The following is a 16,811-nucleotide window of genomic DNA, read 5'->3' as shown; positions in this document are numbered from 1 at the left end:
CTCCCTTCTCCCTAAGCCCCCCTCCCCCATCATCATCCATGTCAATTATATCCTGACGCTCTGACAACCCCAACCCCCCTCCCTTCTCCCTAAGCCCCCCTCCCCATCATCATCCTCGTCAATCATATCCTGACACACTGACAACCCCAACCCCCCTCCCCCATCATCATCCTCGTCAATCATATCCTGACACTCTGACGACCCCAAGCCCTCACTCCCTAAGCCTCCCTCCCTTCTCCCTAAGCCCCTCTCCCCATCATCATACTCAACAATATTAAATATAAAAACAATACATTATCCCTTTCAAGACTTTGGGTCCTTGATGCCTCAATGCCTAGGTTGTTTTGGACTTCAGCCTATGGGATCATGATCCCATAAGCTAAAGTCCCTAGCTCTTCCCCCTCTCCTCTGTCTCCTGTCACTGTTAGAAGCTTTTAACAGTGGCATAGGAGAGAGGGGAGGGGGCAGAGCTCGCGACCACGATGGTTACCAGACAGAGAATTCTCCCTCTGTAGAGGAAGAATTCTCTGTCTGAAGCCCTATAGATGCTGCTGTCGTGCCTCTGCGGCTCCGGCGCTGACAGTTGTGGCGAGTACCCGGCTATCACTGACATCTATGACCACTGCGAATGACATAGGCGCAGCTTCTGTGCCTTTGTCATCCTGCATCGTATATTAATGTTAATTTACTGTGCAGCGGCAGGAGGGGGTTAAAACAGGAAGAATCAGTACTGAAAAATGTGGCTGCCAAGGTATGACATTGGTATGGGAAATTCAATTGTATAATCTATTATGGTCGTAAGCATATAAAGTATACCCATGATTAAGGGACCAGTGTCCTGAAACGCGTCGGCGTGTTTTTTATTGTTATGTTTGGATTTTAAGAGGATTTCTAAATAAAGACTTTACATTTTACTTGGAGCTGTGGACTTCCACTTTTTACATATAAAGTATATACCATGTAGCACAATAATAAGCACACCTCACTTATTCTATGTTATAACAATAAAGTACAAAGTGCATAGTTAAATCAACAAAGATAATAAATTGCAGCATAATGCATATTTTACCTTAAAAAAATAGTTCCTTGTCAAACCCTGAGTTGCCACTCACCCCGACGCGTGTTTCAGCATTCGGCTTTGTCGAGGAATTGCAAAAAGTTTCAGGCACTTGACACTCAGGATAAAAGGCCAATCTGAAATATCCTAAAGCCTTACCTGACCAAAACCCTATACTTTCCCTAGGCTGTCCTTATCCCCTAACATAAGGGAAACAGGTGAAAATACAAAAATTAAAACGTTACTTGTGACAGTGTGACCTAAGTCCCTTTGACTCTCCAAGGTCCCTGTCACTCTCCACCAAATACAGGGCTAATGGGGTTTATCAGGGGAGAAAAATGGAAAAAAAGAAAATAAAGAAATTGCAATGGTGTCAAGAGAGACTAAAGCATGATCCCTGCACCATGACAGATGATGAGACACTAGATGGATGAGATCTCCCGGCGTTAGGAATTTTTTAATTTTTAATATAATGCTGCCCTGCAGCTGCCACCAATTCTTAGACAAACTCATCTCAGGAGTGACAACGCGCTCAGACAATCACTGCCGGCAGTGCTGTCCAATCACAGTCAGTGATTATCTGAGGGGGCTGTCACTCCTGAGATGAGTTTTTCTCAGAAGTGGTGGTGGCTATATTCAGTAGAGGACACAGAAGACCCCACTTCAGGATACTGGGGGAGCACAGACAGTGCAAAACAAAAAAGGGTTAAAGAGTAAAAGACAATGAGCTCTCTGCTTCAGTGCACTGATAACCCCTGACCTCTGCATGGAGCGTGAACATTTTTCTACCTGATTGAGGCAGCGGAAATTGAAGGAGGTCAAAGACAGCCCAGGCTCCCCTTCTGCATGGACCGGATAGCAGCTGTGTGGCCTGCCCTCAAGGTAGTTAGGCCACTGCTTAGCTCATCTCTCCCCCAATATATTAGACATCCCTACATTTACTCAGGACCCCTCCTCCCCCATGTAGGCCTCTCCCCTGGTAGTTTGCAGTGCACCCCCACCCATGTAGGCATCACACTGTTACTTAGCTTCTCTTCCCCCTTATGTAGTAGGTATTTCCACTTTTAGTTAGACCCCCTCCCCCTTGTGTAGGCATCTCCTCGTGAAAAACAAAACATATATATTTATCTAGCTTAAAGGGAGCACACAATCGGCGTATCTTCTCCATGCTCTGAGCACACACGTTCCTGAGAATGCTGCCTGTGGGCGCAAGAGTATTTGGCAGCCTGGTGCTGACAACAGCACGGGGGGAGTGGGACACAAATAGCGGGATATTAGCCCAAAGTTGTGAATGTCCTGCCAGATCCAGGACAGTTGGAAGGTATGGAACAGTTATGTATATTTCTGGTCTTCTTAAACCATCCCTAGGCCCAGACAGTTGCGGCCTGTTTAAACTTATACAAAGATGGAATGGCAAAGTAGTAGTACTTTTCTAGCTGATAATAGCTGCAGTCCATCAACCCCTCATTGTAAGACTACACATCATTAATCCAGCAACTAGTTCTGCTCCTGACCAGAGCGCCCTCAAGCTAAGAATAACAAGGATATTTTCTCATTTTACACTGTGTGTACTCAGCCTTAAAGGGATCCAATCAGCACAACTGTGCTGATATGGTTCCCTGCTGTACAGCATAGCTCTGCTGTGCTGTTCCCGAGGTTACCAGCTGCAGCAGTAGCTTTAGAAAGGGTAAAAAGAGGATTTATTACCGTGTGAGGACTGGGGAGGGGCGGCAACTAGTCATCTGGGGGGGGGGAGCTGCCCGTAACTAGTCACTGCTTTCTGTCAGCGCGCAGTGCAGGGATGATTGACAGGTAGATAGGCCACTAACCCCTGTACATCAGGGAACCATATCAGTATAATAGTGCTGAATAGTTCCTGTTAAAAGGGGTACTCCAGGGGCGGGATCCCACCTCCGTCACTGACTGGCTAAGCAGACTTGAAACGTCACGTCTCGAGCCGTGTCAGAGGCCAGGAAGTGGCCAGGCAGTGGGGACCGGAGCGCTGCGATACGGGACCCGCCGCTGGAACCGGGGAGGTGAGTGGACGTCGTTGCCCTCAGCCACCTCCTCCCCAGCCAGATCGGAAAAAAGCCCCCCGCCGGAGTACCCCTTTAAGTAGATTTTAGCCTCAATATACAGAAGAAGGCTGGAGTAAATGGCTTTATATGCATCTATCCTAATTTGAATAGAGCCTTAGCTGCCCATACCCCTCATCTACAATCAGACAGACTGGATAATGGTCACATATAAAACATGTAATATATGTAACAAGCAGTAGCAGAGAGACTAATAACTGTATGCAGCGGACTGTGTGCAGGACATTTATTAGTCTGTCTTCCTGCTGCTACTGTTTGTCCTCGCTGCCCCCAGCAAGCGATTGATACCGACTGAACCATCAGCCACTCTCTTCAACCTGCACAAATAACATGGTGTAATACTGGTGTCAGAGAGCTGCCATACTACACAGCGGCCACTAGATGGAGCCCCTGTCACAATCTGTACCTGAAAGCCGAGCTTCTCGCTGATCCCTGCAGATCTGCCTCTGGTTGTTGTAATTCAGGAGCCCTCATCCTGGAAACTGACTTCTGACCTCTCTTATTTTGGCTCCTCATCCATCAGATGGGCTTCAGGGCTGTTGGACCTCCTCCCCCTCCATGGTTAGTGGCTGTTATAGAACTCTTATGACATTACAAACACTCAGCGTTGCGTCTATGGGAAATTTGCATATAGTCATGTGACTGTCAAGAAAGAGGAGGAGCTTACAGGCGCGCAGGCGGTGCTTACACATAGTGTCACTGGGCGGGGGAGGGCTGTGCCAGTATAGTCAGGGCCATGTATAAGGGATATGGGCCTGAATGTGACTGTGTGGTCAGTATAAGATGTCCCATCTGAACAACACCAAGTCCTCAGTACAAGAATCACAAGGTGCTGTACAGTGAGTTTTGGTGTATTTGGACACGCCTCTTGTCTCTCTCTTAAATATCTAAACTCCATCATCAATGTAAGAGGATAAATAAAAGTAACATGGAAACACTTCATCTTATGGTCAGGGACAGGTGTGCATGCAGCTTTTCAGCTAGAGACAAGAATACACTACCACTATACCAGCATCAATATAATACCGCCATACAGGGGTCAGATTCCAGGGAATACAGCAGGGATCAGGCACAGGTAGGATATATAACTATGATGGAGGAGCTGTGATCTTTCCAGACCTGTCTGCTATAGGTAATCCTCTCTGCTATAGGAAATCCTTGTGTGTCCCAAGAAATACCAGTTGTAAAGCATCTCTATATACTAACATGTGTCATAGTATAAGATTATTATAAGACTATTGACACATCAGAAGGGGGGCAGCGGACTTCCGGTTCCGGCGCCATGCGGTGAGGACGCGTCTGGCCACAGCTCCGTGCCTGCTCCTCTCGTGCTGACGGCTTATACCCGCACCACTGATTCTGATACCGCCCGGAAGCGCTCCTGAACCCCCCGTTGCTACCATGGACCGGTTTGTGCAGAATATGGGCCCGAGGAACCGCGGCCAAGCGCAGATCCAATCCTTCCGCGAGGCGGCTGTAATGGCGGAGGTCCACAGTGACGCAGGTCAGAGAGAACTTTCCCCGACACGCTCAGCTAGTGGTGTTTCTGAGGAGGAGGAGGAGAGGGATTTGGTCAAGATTGACTATAAAAAGCTGGCTGTGGAGGTGGCCAAGAGACGTGTGCCAGATATACAGGAAACATTAGCCAACACTATTGCCTTGTCATTCCAACAGTTGCAAGCTGAGGTGTCCCAACATGGCGGCCGCTTGGATGAAGCGGAGACGCGCATAAAGAACCTAGAGGACACTGTAGACTCCTCCTCCACCACTATTCATGACCTTACACATGAGACGCGCAGACTATGGGATAAAATCCAGGACCTGGAAGACCGTTCCCGACGGAACAATCTTCGGATTGTGGGGGTTCCGGAGACTATTGCACAGAAAGACCTGGCTTCCTTATGCGAACATACCCTCCCTAGCATTCTGGGACTGCAGCGTTCCTGTAAAGTTGAGAGGGCTCACCGGCTAGGCCCGGACCTCCGTCCCGCTCCTGGGGACACCTCACATCCGGCTCTGCAGCATAGAAACCGCCCGCGCCAGGTCATTGTCCGTTACCTGGACTACACTGATTGTCTAGAACAGACATTCTCAAGGCTTACCGTAAAATGTCTGCGGGTTTGGTCTACAAAGATGCTAAACTTCTAGTGTTTGGAGATTACTCGGTGGAGACTTCAAGACAACGGAGATTATTCTCTCCCATTTCCTCGGTGCTCTACCGAAAACAGATTTGCTTTGCCTTATTACACCCAGCGGTGCTGCGCATCTTTTACCAGGATGGATCTATGTCTACGTTCCGGTCTCCGGAGGAGGCGAAAGAGGGTCTGGCCACTCTACTGGATGGTGTCACCTTCCCAGCGGGTCGTTCGCGATTTCATAACGGCAAGACTTCCCCGCGTCATCACAAGGCGGACTCTCCCCGGTCAGATTCTCAGAGGGATTCGGAGTGGTTTGCCGCTCCTAAAGAGCAGAGAAAACGCCGCTCTTCACTACTGGATATGTGAAGTATATGCAGAACTGTGGGACTAGATGTTACTTTAGGCCGCTGGGGGACCAGCCAGTAGTTTCCTTTTGGGGGGAATACAATGCTATCTTATAGTTTAGTTTCATAGCGCTAACGGCGATTAGTTAGCATGTGTTGCCTTGTTGCCTTATTATACCTTTTCTGTAGCAGGCACGGGGAGTGTGCGAAGGGTAAAGTATTGCTGCCTGTTTGTTAGATGTCCCGTATGGGAAGAAGTGAAGTCTGGAGACTATGCTTCCTTGTAAGGATTTCCAGATGTGGGAATACAGGGAAGCCTGTCGGGTTATGTTGTTACTGTGTTTGGGGGGAGGGAAGTTTTGATTTTTGTGTTTGGGGGGGGGGGGGGGGAGGGATGGGTGGGAGGGAAGGGTGGTTCTTGCAGGAATGGGGTCTGATAATGTTCTTCCCAATGATGTATATCCTTTTATTTTTCAGAGATGCTTCGCTTGGTTTCCTGGAACGTGAAGGGATTGCCTTCCCCTCACAAACGAGGGATGCTCTTAAGGCGTCTTAAAAAAAATCCGACCGGACCTTGTTCTGCTGCAGGAGACACATTTGGAATTATCTGATTTTTTCCGACTTCGTAAGTTTTGGGTCAGGGAGGTGTATGGGTCTCCTGCAGTAGACCATAAGGCTGGCGTTATAATCTTAGTGCATAGGGCATTCCAGGGTACCATTTTAGGGTCCTCTCATGACAGTCTGGGGCGGTGGTGTATGTTGCGGGTCCGTCTCCCAACGGAGGACATCTCTATATATAACGTTTACGGCCCTAATGGTCCTAGTACATCCTTTTTTAGTGCTTTATCCACAAAAATGATGGCTGATCTCAATCCAGCCAAAATTGTAGCAGGCGATTTTAATGAAGTGATGTCCTCTGTGGAAGACCGCTCTCGGCAGCGCGCGTCTCATGCTTCACATTCTCCCCTAATCTCTTTCTGTCAGTCTCAGGCCTTGACTGACACTTGGAGATACTTACACCCAGATGATTGGGAGTTTACATATTACTCCCCGGTATGTGATGTCTGGTCAAGAATTTACTATGTCTTAGTCTCCGCCCCTTTCCTTCCCAAGCTACAGGCTCATGATATTGAAGAGTTGATTCTCTCAGACCATGCACCGCTGCTTTGTACTTTCCATACACAACTTCCTAGAGGCACTGATTTCCTTTGGAAATTCCCTGTGGGGATCGCCAAGGATGATGAATTTAAAACTTTACTGAAAGCCTGGTGGCAACCTCAACACCGTATTCCAATCCGAGATTTTTTACTTATAAATATAACCCCTACAACAAAAATTCCCCCTAAAAAATCATTAATGTCCACAATGATTAATTGACAAATTCATGAATTTTATTTCAACAAAAAACCAGTCCCCCCATAAAAAACACATACACTAAAGACATTTAAAACCATATAAATCGGGAGTCAGGAACATCTAATCACAATAAGATAGTTTATACATATAAAAATACAAGCAAACTCTGGGCAATGGGGATTGAGAGGTGTCAGTATAAGTTAGTAAATCCAAAACAGCGTGTATAATATAATGCTGGCAAAATTCATCTAATCCAAAATAGGGAACAACAGCAAACTATATTAGCACCCAATCTATTGCACATGGATGAATGACCAATCTATATTGCACAAGACCCAATCGGCCTACAGATCATATAGGTGGAATTGCATTGGTCCCTTGCTGCTCAACTCAAGTCCTGATGTCTGTACTGCAGACCCCAATCAGGCGCAAATACCTCCCAATTCTCCCCCCAAATCACCCTATACCGACCCGGTGGCCATGCGTCCTGACTCCACTCCTCCACACTCCAACGCGTTTCGCTACCGCTTTGTCCAGGAGCAAGGGACCAATGCAATTCCACCTATATGATCTGTAGGCCGATTGGGTCTTGTGCAATATAGATTGGTCATTCATCCATGTGCAATAGATTGGGTGCTAATATAGTTTGCTCTTGTTCCCTATTTTGGATTAGATGAATTTTGCCAGCATTATATTATACACGCTGTTTTGGATTTACTAACTTATACTGACACCTCTCAATCCCCATTGCCCAGAGTTTGTGTTAGGAATGTGACTTTGCGCTCCTCGGTCTGTGCCAGGTGGCCGAGGAAGCGCTGAATTTTTGTCTGTGTTTGCATATGAATTGTGTCTGAACTGTGTTTTACTTCAGCCACACCTGCCTTGCCTGTGAGACTTCTGGCAGTGCAGGGGTTACTGCACTGCTAGGTCTGTTCAGCTGAGCTTGGTGCTGGGATCAGGGCTGCTCCAATCAGCTGCTGGACCTAAGCTCTTACCCTGGATAAAAAGCAGTCAGATCCTCAGTTCCCCGCTGGCTATTAGTTGTCACTAGTCCCAGCTCCCCTACTCCTTTCCCAGCGTTCCCTGTTTTAATCCCCTTGCTATTGCTCTGCCCGTGTTCTGACCTCTTGCTTGACATTTGACTATCCGCTCTCCTTCTGATTTTGTACTGCGTTGTCTGTTTGGTTTTGACCCTGCTAGTTGACTATCCTCCATTGTGTTTTGTTTGTCTGTCTACGTTTTGTGTATTCACCTACGCAGTGTAGGGACCGACTCCGTGGTTGTCCGCGACCGTTTAGGGTCGACCGAGGCAAGTAGGCAGGTGACAGTGGGTGGGTTCAGATCTAGGGTCACTGTCTCTTGTCTTGTCTACGCCTGCCAGTCCTGACAGAATAGCCAGCCGTAAAAAAAAAAAAAAAAAAAAAATAATTTTTTTTTTCTTTTGCAGTCACCTTGCATCATGGACGCCATGGAGGCTCTGGTTAACCAGATGCAAGGTCTGAACACGCTGGTTCAGAACCTTGCTGAGCGCGTCCAGGAGCAAGAGACTGCACCACGACAGGTGACCATGACCGCCCCTCTACCTCTGGAACCTCCTGTGCAGCTCCCTGAAAAGTTTAAGGGAGACAGGAGGAGTTTCCGAACATTTAGAGAGGGATGCAAGTTGCTTTTTCGTTTGCGCCCCTGCTCCTCTGGGGGCGAGGACCAAAGGGTGGGCATTATTATGTCCCTCTTGCAGGGTCCTCCTCAGGAGTGGGCTTTTTCATTGTCCCCTGGATCCATGGAGTTGACCTCCGTGAATCAATTTTTTGCTGCCCTAGGGCTATTATATGATGACCCAGACCAGGCGGCAGTAGCAGAGCATCAGCTTACTTCTCTGAGACAGGGTAAGAGACCTGTAGAAGAATATTGTGCTGAGTTCCGGCAGTGGTGTGTACCATCCGGCTGGAACGATCCAGCTTTGCGTTGCCAGTTCCGGATGGGGTTGTCGGATCAGCTTAAAGATCTATTGGTAGTGTACCCTACCCCTGATACTTTAGAGGGGACCATGACATTAGCCATACGGGTGGACAGACGACTCAGAGACAGACGCAGAGAGAAAGACACCCCTGAATCTTCTAAAACCCTGTCCTCTGCTGTTTCTACTCCTAAGTTAAGTCCTTCTGTTCCCCGATTGCAAGATGAACCCAAACCAGAACCACCTCCGGAAAAACTCCAGCGCCTGAGTGACGATCGAGGGGGTCACTCAGGTGCCCAGGTACCTCTTGAAAAGAAAAACAAATTAATGTTGCCTATTTCTTTGTTTTTGGGAGACAAATCTGTTTCTGGTTACGCTCATGTGGATTCGGGGGCCTCGGCCAACTTCATTAACTCTGCATTCTGGTCAGCTCTGGGAATATGCCCGCTTCAGCTTAGATGTCCGTTGACTATTACTGGTGCTGATTTTACACCCCTGGCCCAGGGTAAAGTCAGGTACATTACTCCTTCTATGGAGGTGCAGGTTGGGTCAGTACACAAGGAGATTCTTGATTTTCTGGTCATAGATAACTTGTCTTCTGACATAATTTTGGGTTTGCCCTGGTTGGAACAACATAATCCTGTATTTGATTGGTCCACTAAGGAGTTGATTAAATGGGGTTCTAAGTGTTCTTCTCACTGTATTGCATTAAATGTCACAGACTGCTCTACTATGGAGGGAGAGATTCCTGAGTTTGTAGCCGACTTTGCCGATGTGTTTGATGAAAAATCTGTGGAAGTTCTGCCACCGCACCGTCTGTACGATTGTGCTATTGATTTGATTCCAGGGTCCAAATATCCTAAGGGGAGAATTTTTAATTTGCCCAGACCCGAGAGGGAGACCATGCGAGAATACATCCAGGATAGTCTTCGCAAAGGTCATATTCGTCCCTCTTGCTCTCCATTAGGTGCTGGTTTCTTTTTTGTGGGGAAGAAAGATGGTGGACTTAGACCCTGCATAGATTACCGTGAACTTAATAAGATCACCATTAAGAATCAGCACCCCCTTCCTCTTATTCCGGATCTGTTTAATCAGATTGTGGGTGCTCAGTGGTTCTCCAAGATTGATCTTCGTGGGGCCTACAATCTGATTCGAATAAGAGAAGGGGATGAATGGAAAACTGCCTTCAATACCCCTGAAGGGCATTTTGAATACCTAGTCATGCCCTTTGGGTTAAGTAACGCGCCGGCAGTTTTTCAGCACTTTGTAAATGATGTCTTTCGTAAATATCTTGGTCAGTTTCTGGTAGTATACCTAGACGACATCTTAATTTTTTCACCAGATTGGTCCTCTCATGTTTGTCATGTCCGTAAGGTATTGGAGTTACTCCGACAGAATCACCTCTACGCTAAATTGTCCAAGTGCCAGTTCGGGATCCAGAAAGTCTCTTTTCTTGGTTATATTATCACCCCTAACTCTTTTTGTATGGACCCCCTTAAAGTGACCGCTATTGAGAAATGGGAACGCCCAACTAACCTCAAGGCCCTGCAACGGTTTTTGGGGTTCGCCAATTACTATAGAAAATTTATTAAGGGGTTCTCTGTCATTGCTAAACCATTAACTGATTTGACCAGAAAAGGGGCAGATCTGGTGAACTGGAGCCCCGAAGCCGTACAGGCATTTGGACAGTTGAAGAGGTGTTTCTCTGAAGCTCCAATCCTTATTCAGCCTGATCCTGAGCAACCATTTATCATTGAGGTGGATGCTTCGGAGGTAGGGGTTGGAGCAGTTCTCTCACAGGGTCCTGTGACACTGACTAACTTAAGCCCTGTAGCCTACTTTTCAAGAAAATTCTCTAAAACAGAGTGTAATTATGATATCGGCAACAGAGAACTACTGGCCATTAAGTGGGCCTTTGATGAATGGAGACATTTTCTTGAAGGGGCTAAGCATAAGATTAAGGTTTTAACTGACCATAAGAACCTATTATACCTGGACAAGGCTAAACGCCTTACCCCCCGGCAAGCCAGGTGGGCATTATTCTTTACCCGGTTTAATTTTGAGATTACCTTTCGTCCTGGTTCTAAAAATGTCCGAGCTGATGCCCTGTCTCGCAGCTTTGATGTCAGCAGTGCCCCCAGGGAAGAACCTGAGACTATTTTAACACCAGGAGTGGTCATTGCCACTCTCCAACCTGAACTTGCAGCTCAGGTGGTAAACTCACAGTCCCTAGCACCCAGGAATACTCCAGATGGGAAACTCTTTGTACCTCCTAATCTTAGACTCAGGGTTCTTGAAGAGACCCATTGTTCTGTATTAGCAGGTCACCCGGGCATTGCTGGCACAAAGTATTTGCTCTCACGTTGTTATTGGTGGCCTACTTGGGCCAGAGATGTTAAACTGTTTGTTGAGGCCTGTGAGGTCTGTGCCAGGTCCAAGGTCCCTCGCAGATTACCCGAAGGTCTTTTACATCCTCTACCTTTACCTGAGAGACCTTGGACTCACCTTTCAATGGACTTCATCACTGACTTGCCGCCATCAAAAGGAAAGACTGTCATCTGGGTTGTTGTTGATAGATTCTCCAAAATGTGCCATCTCATTCCCCTTAAGAAACTCCCTAATGCACGTACTTTAGCATCTTTGTTTATCAATCATATTCTACGGCTACATGGGGTGCCAGAGAACATTGTGTCTGATAGAGGGGTGCAGTTTGTGTCTAAGTTGTGGAGGGAGTTCTGTGGTCGATTGGGCACTTTATTATCATTTTCATCTGCCTTTCACCCTCAGAGCAATGGGCAAACTGAAAGAGTGAACCAGTCATTGGAACAATTTCTCAGATGCTTTGTTTCTGGTGCCCAGGACAAATGGAAGGAGTATTTGTCCTTGGCAGAATTTGCCCTCAATAATAGGGAAAATCAATCTATCAAAATGTCGCCGTTTTTCTGTAATTATGGTTTTCATCCAAGGTATTCATCTGCGCATGCTTCTGAATCTGTTAACCCGTCCGCTGAAAAGACCTATAGTAGACTGTGCACAGTCTGGGCTCGAGCTCTTGAGAGCTTGGTTAAAGCCCAAGAATCTTCTAAAAGACAAGCCAACAAAAGACGCATATCTGGCCCAGAGTATTGTGTGGGTGACAAAGTGTGGCTTTCCACCAAAAACTTGAAGCTTAGGGTGCCGTCCGGAAAGCTAGCACCTAAATATATTGGTCCATATGCCATTACTGAAATCATTAACCCTGTTTCTTTCAGGTTACAACTGCCAAGAACCATGCGCATTCATAATGTGTTTCACAAATCTTTATTAAAGATGTATGTTACTCCGGTGTTGCCATCTACTCCCCCTGCCCCTCTGGTCGTTCAGGGGGATCTCGAGTTTGAAGTGGAAAAGATTCTGGACTCTCGTCGGGTGCAGAACTCTGTCCAATACCTCATCCATTGGAAGGGGTTCGGCCCAGAAGAGCGAACATGGGTGGCGAGCAAAGATATTCATGCTCCTCGCCTCATACGCCAGTTCCATGCTCGCAATCCCTCTAAGCCGAGTCCTTTGAAAGAGGGTCCGGAGGCCCCTCATAAGAGGGGGGGGTACTGTTAGGAATGTGACTTTGCGCTCCTCGGTCTGTGCCAGGCGGCCGAGGAAGCGCTGAAGTTTTGTCTGTGTTTGCATATGAATTGTGTCTGAACTGTGTTTTACTTCAGCCACACCTGCCTTGCCTGTGAGACTTCTGGCAGTGCAGGGGTTACTGCACTGCTAGGTCTGTTCAGCTGAGCTTGGTGCTGGGATCAGGGCTGCCCCAATCAGCTGCTGGACCTAAGCTCTTACCCTGGATAAAAAGCAGTCAGATCCTCTGTTCCCTGCTGGTTATTAGTTGTCACTAGTCCCAGCTCCCCTACTCCTTTCCCAGCGTTCCCTGTCCTAATCCCCTTGCTATTGCTCTGCCCGTGTTCTGACCTCTTGCTTGACATTTGACTATCCGCTCTCCTTCTGATTTTGTACTGCGTTGTCTGTTTGGTTTTGACCCTGCTAGTTGACTATCCTCCATTGTGTTTTGTTTGTCTGTCTACGTTTTGTGTATTCACCTACGCAGTGTAGGGACCGACTCCGTGGTTGTCCGCGACCGTTTAGGGTCGACCGAGGCAAGTAGGCAGGTGACAGTGGGTGGGTTCAGATCTAGGGTCACTGTCTCTTGTCTTGTCTACGCCTGCCAGTCCTGACAGTTTGCTTGTATTTTTTATATGTATAAACTATCTTATTGTGATTAGATGTTCCTGACTCCCGATTTATATGGTTTTAAATGTCTTTAGTGTATGTGTTTATGGGGGACTGGTTTTTTGTTGAAATAAAATTCATGAATTTGTCAATTAATCATTGTGGACATTAATGATTTTTTTGGGGGATTTTTTGTTGTAGGGGTTATATTTATAAGTAAAAAATCTCGGATTGGAATACAGTGTTGAGGTTGATGTTAGGTTTAACTTATTTCTTTTTTAGAATATCCAACAGAGCTATGATGGATTTCAAAACTAGAGACAATAACTGGTTGTCCCAGGTCACGAGTATATTCAGAGATCCGGAAAGCGGCGAAGCGTCAACAGATAGTAATGATACAGTGGGGGAGAGGAAACAAATCAAAGATTGGCTGCATAAACGTACCCGAACATGGTGGAACATGATATCCTTGGAACAATATGTCCAGAAGAAGATGGTACCACGCGGTCTAAGAGTACAAGTGTTCCCCTCCTTTCCCATAGACGATGAACAGATGTGTCAAAAATGGGAGGAAGCAAGTGCAAGGTGCTCTAAAATCTTTCTTGAATTGCTTATTGAACATGACAAAAAGAACCTTGAGGCTCTGGAGGGAAGGATTAACCCCTTACAAGAGAAATTAAGGCAATCCCTGGACCCTGAAGCATGGGTTAGATTCCAGGAGGATATTAATGAATCGGTTATGAAATGGGACAAAGATATCCAACAACTCAAGGTAAAGAAATTTCAAAGGGATTCAGCAGACTATCAACACAACAAGGTCTATAAATGGCAACACCAAAAAACACTAGAAAGGGCTGAATCCATTGTATCAATAAACAGTGAACAATCCCAAATGTCCATGCGGTCTGGGAGCAGCTCGGGTAGAAGCTATTACAGAAGACAGGAAAGACAAATGGGAAGAAAAAGGAAGGAACAACCATCACACGAAACGGATGTGTTAAGGTAATAAATCTATCAAAACATGTACTAACCCAAGATCGGGTATCCGTACTATCATTGGGTTTGACGTATTGTCCATCAGCTAATTTTGATTTTTTCTCCACAATGAAGGATGTGTTTCTGTTTGCGAGAAAACTCTTGCTGAAAAAACACTTTTCAAAAAACTCTGCATCTTATGTTTTTACAGCAGAAACGGAGCTGGAAGCGCTTCGGCGCTAGAAGAGCTACTTATGGAACAAGGAGGACACTCTGGTAAGTTTCCAAAAGATATTAGAAGAAAATCAACGACGTTCCCACCACTATCTCTCAATCCACAGATAGAGATGTTTGTAAAATGTGTGGTGGATGAATTAGAAAAAATACCGACACATAGAAAGTATGATAACTTGACATACAGGCAGAGGACAGCATTACGAGAGCTAAAAAAGATGAGAGATGTAGTCTTCAAACCAGCAGATAAAGGCGGAAATATTGTGGTGTGGCCGGTGGAAATGTATGAAGCAGAAGCCTTTAGACAACTGAGAGATGGCAATTGTTATAAACAACTTTAAACCAACCCATTGCCGAGTTTTCAATCACAACTAACACGGATACTTGATATAGCCTTTGAAAGAGGTATTATATCCAAACAGATTTATGAGGGTTTGATGGTTGAAGCTCCAGTAATTCCGGCCTTATATCTATTGCCGAAGGTCCACAAAAACTTGGAAGTGCCCCCAGGGAGACCTATAGTCTCAGGAAGAGGGGGTTTGTGTGAACCTGTGTGTAGATTTTTGGACTATTATTTAAAGTCGTGTGTGCATGACCTTCCATCATATATGAGACTCTGGGGATGTTCTGCAAAGATTAGATGGTGTGGTTCTTGAAGACAACATGTATTTGGTATCCTGTGATGTGGAATCCCTGTATACGTGTATCAATCATCAGCATGGTCTCAGAGCCAGCAGATACTTTTTACAAGGGAAAGTGATTGAACCAGAACTTTTGGACTTACTGATGTACTTACTTGAATTTGTTTTACATCACAATTTCTTTTTGTTCAAAGACAGGTATTTCCTCCAAACAAGGGGAGTCGCAATGGGGGCTACGTGTGCCCCATCCTACGGAAACTTATTTTTGGGATTCTGGGAAAAGGAACAAGTACTATCTTATGAAACATCGGGTGCAGGCCAAGTGATTTCCTGGATGCGCTTTATTGACGACATACTATTCATCTGGCAAGGTACGGAAGGATCATTGAATGATTTTTTACAGAAACTCAACAATAATGATTTGAACATCAAATTAACGAAAGTAATTAGTAGGGAACAGATTGAGTTTCTGGACCTGAAGATATATGCAGACAATGAGGGAGGACTGCATACTTCGGTGTTTCGTAAGCATACAAGTGTTAAATTCTCTGCTACATGCAGGTTCATCTCATCCTGGACATACAATCAAAGGGATTCCAATTGGACAATTCTTGAGAACCCGGAGAATATGTGATCGTGATGACGACTTCGAACAACAGGCGATTGACTTACAACAGCGTTTCCTGAAGAGGGGATATAAACCACATCATATCTCGAGGGGATACACAAGAGCTAAATCAAGTAGCAGACGGGACTTATTACAGCCTAAGATGCAGACCGAACGGGACAGTCAAGTGAGGATGATAACGAATTATCACACAAGATGGAGTGAAGTCACAGGGATTCTGCATAAATACTGGCCATTATTGCAACAAGATCAGGAACTGAAAAAGATTTTACCTATGAGGCCACAGATTACAGCCAGGAGGAGTCCAACAATAAAGGACATGTTAGTAAAAAGTCATTACGTTGCACCAAGATCGGACTTTATCTTTTCCTCGGTTGGTCCTAGATGGGGATCAAAATCCTGTGGTCATTGTTCGGTCTGCAATCAGATTACAAGGACGGAGGTGTTCCATAGCTCGGATGGACAGAAGGAATATCGTATTGTTCATCACATCAACTGTAGATCTACAGCAGTTGTCTACTACGCAGTGTGCCCATGTGGATTGATATACGTGGGGCTAACGAGTCGTGAATTAAAAACCCGGATTATGAAACACAATAGGGACATCAAGGCGGCACAAAAAGTAGAAATCTCGGATGTGGAAGGTATGAGGGAATTGAAACCGGTAGCAAGACACTTTCGAACAATGCACCCAGGTCAATACCATCTGCTGAAATTCAGAGGAATCGATGCAATACATCTTGGCTCAAGAGGAGGAGACGTTAGGAAGAAATTGGCCCAGGTAGAGTGCAAATGGATATGTACATTAAAAACTATGTCCCCCTATGGACTGAATGAACAATTGAGCTTCGCTAGCTTTTTATAAATAACATATAACTAGGTAAATACCATATTAAAGTAATTTTGATTAATTAAGGTATCTCTGACAGGTGACAGTTTTTAGAGTGGGGGTGGGGGGTTCCCTGGGTATTATTATTATTGTTCTTAGGATTGGGGGCATCGTATATTGGTCTATATCATGGTGTGGAGGGTGAAACATGTTGATATATAATGAGTTGTATATTTATGAATGATGTTTTGTTTTTCTCTCTTTCTCTATGTATATTTTGCAGGGGTTATATTAGGTCTTTGAAACTCGGGAAGTATGGGTAACGCGAGTGTTGCTGATCCAATGGA

The 16,811-nt window shown here is 45.7% G+C and overlaps 1 protein-coding gene across 4 annotated transcripts in view; it reads right to left on the bottom strand.

The window, feature by feature from the left end:
• Positions 1-16,811, bottom strand: part of LOC138799607 (oocyte zinc finger protein XlCOF8.4-like) — a 72,106-nt gene that overhangs the window by 35,928 nt on the left and 19,367 nt on the right. For 2 of the 4 annotated variants that reach the window (XM_069981047.1, XM_069981050.1), the window contains exon 4: positions 3,560-3,766. The exons of 1 other annotated variant lie outside the window; for it this stretch is intronic. The gene's annotated coding sequence lies outside the window, so the exon portion shown is untranslated. Of the gene's footprint in view, positions 1-3,559; positions 4,427-16,811 lie in introns of those variants that run through there. One more of the 4 variants, XM_069981049.1, reaches the window with a different exon arrangement.

This window comes from Dendropsophus ebraccatus, chromosome 8 (assembly GCF_027789765.1).
Source record: "Dendropsophus ebraccatus isolate aDenEbr1 chromosome 8, aDenEbr1.pat, whole genome shotgun sequence".
In the NCBI taxonomy this organism is placed as follows: domain Eukaryota; kingdom Metazoa; phylum Chordata; class Amphibia; order Anura; family Hylidae; genus Dendropsophus; species Dendropsophus ebraccatus.
The sequence above is the reverse complement of the archived record's forward strand: the minus strand, read 5'-3'. Positions and strand labels throughout refer to the sequence as shown.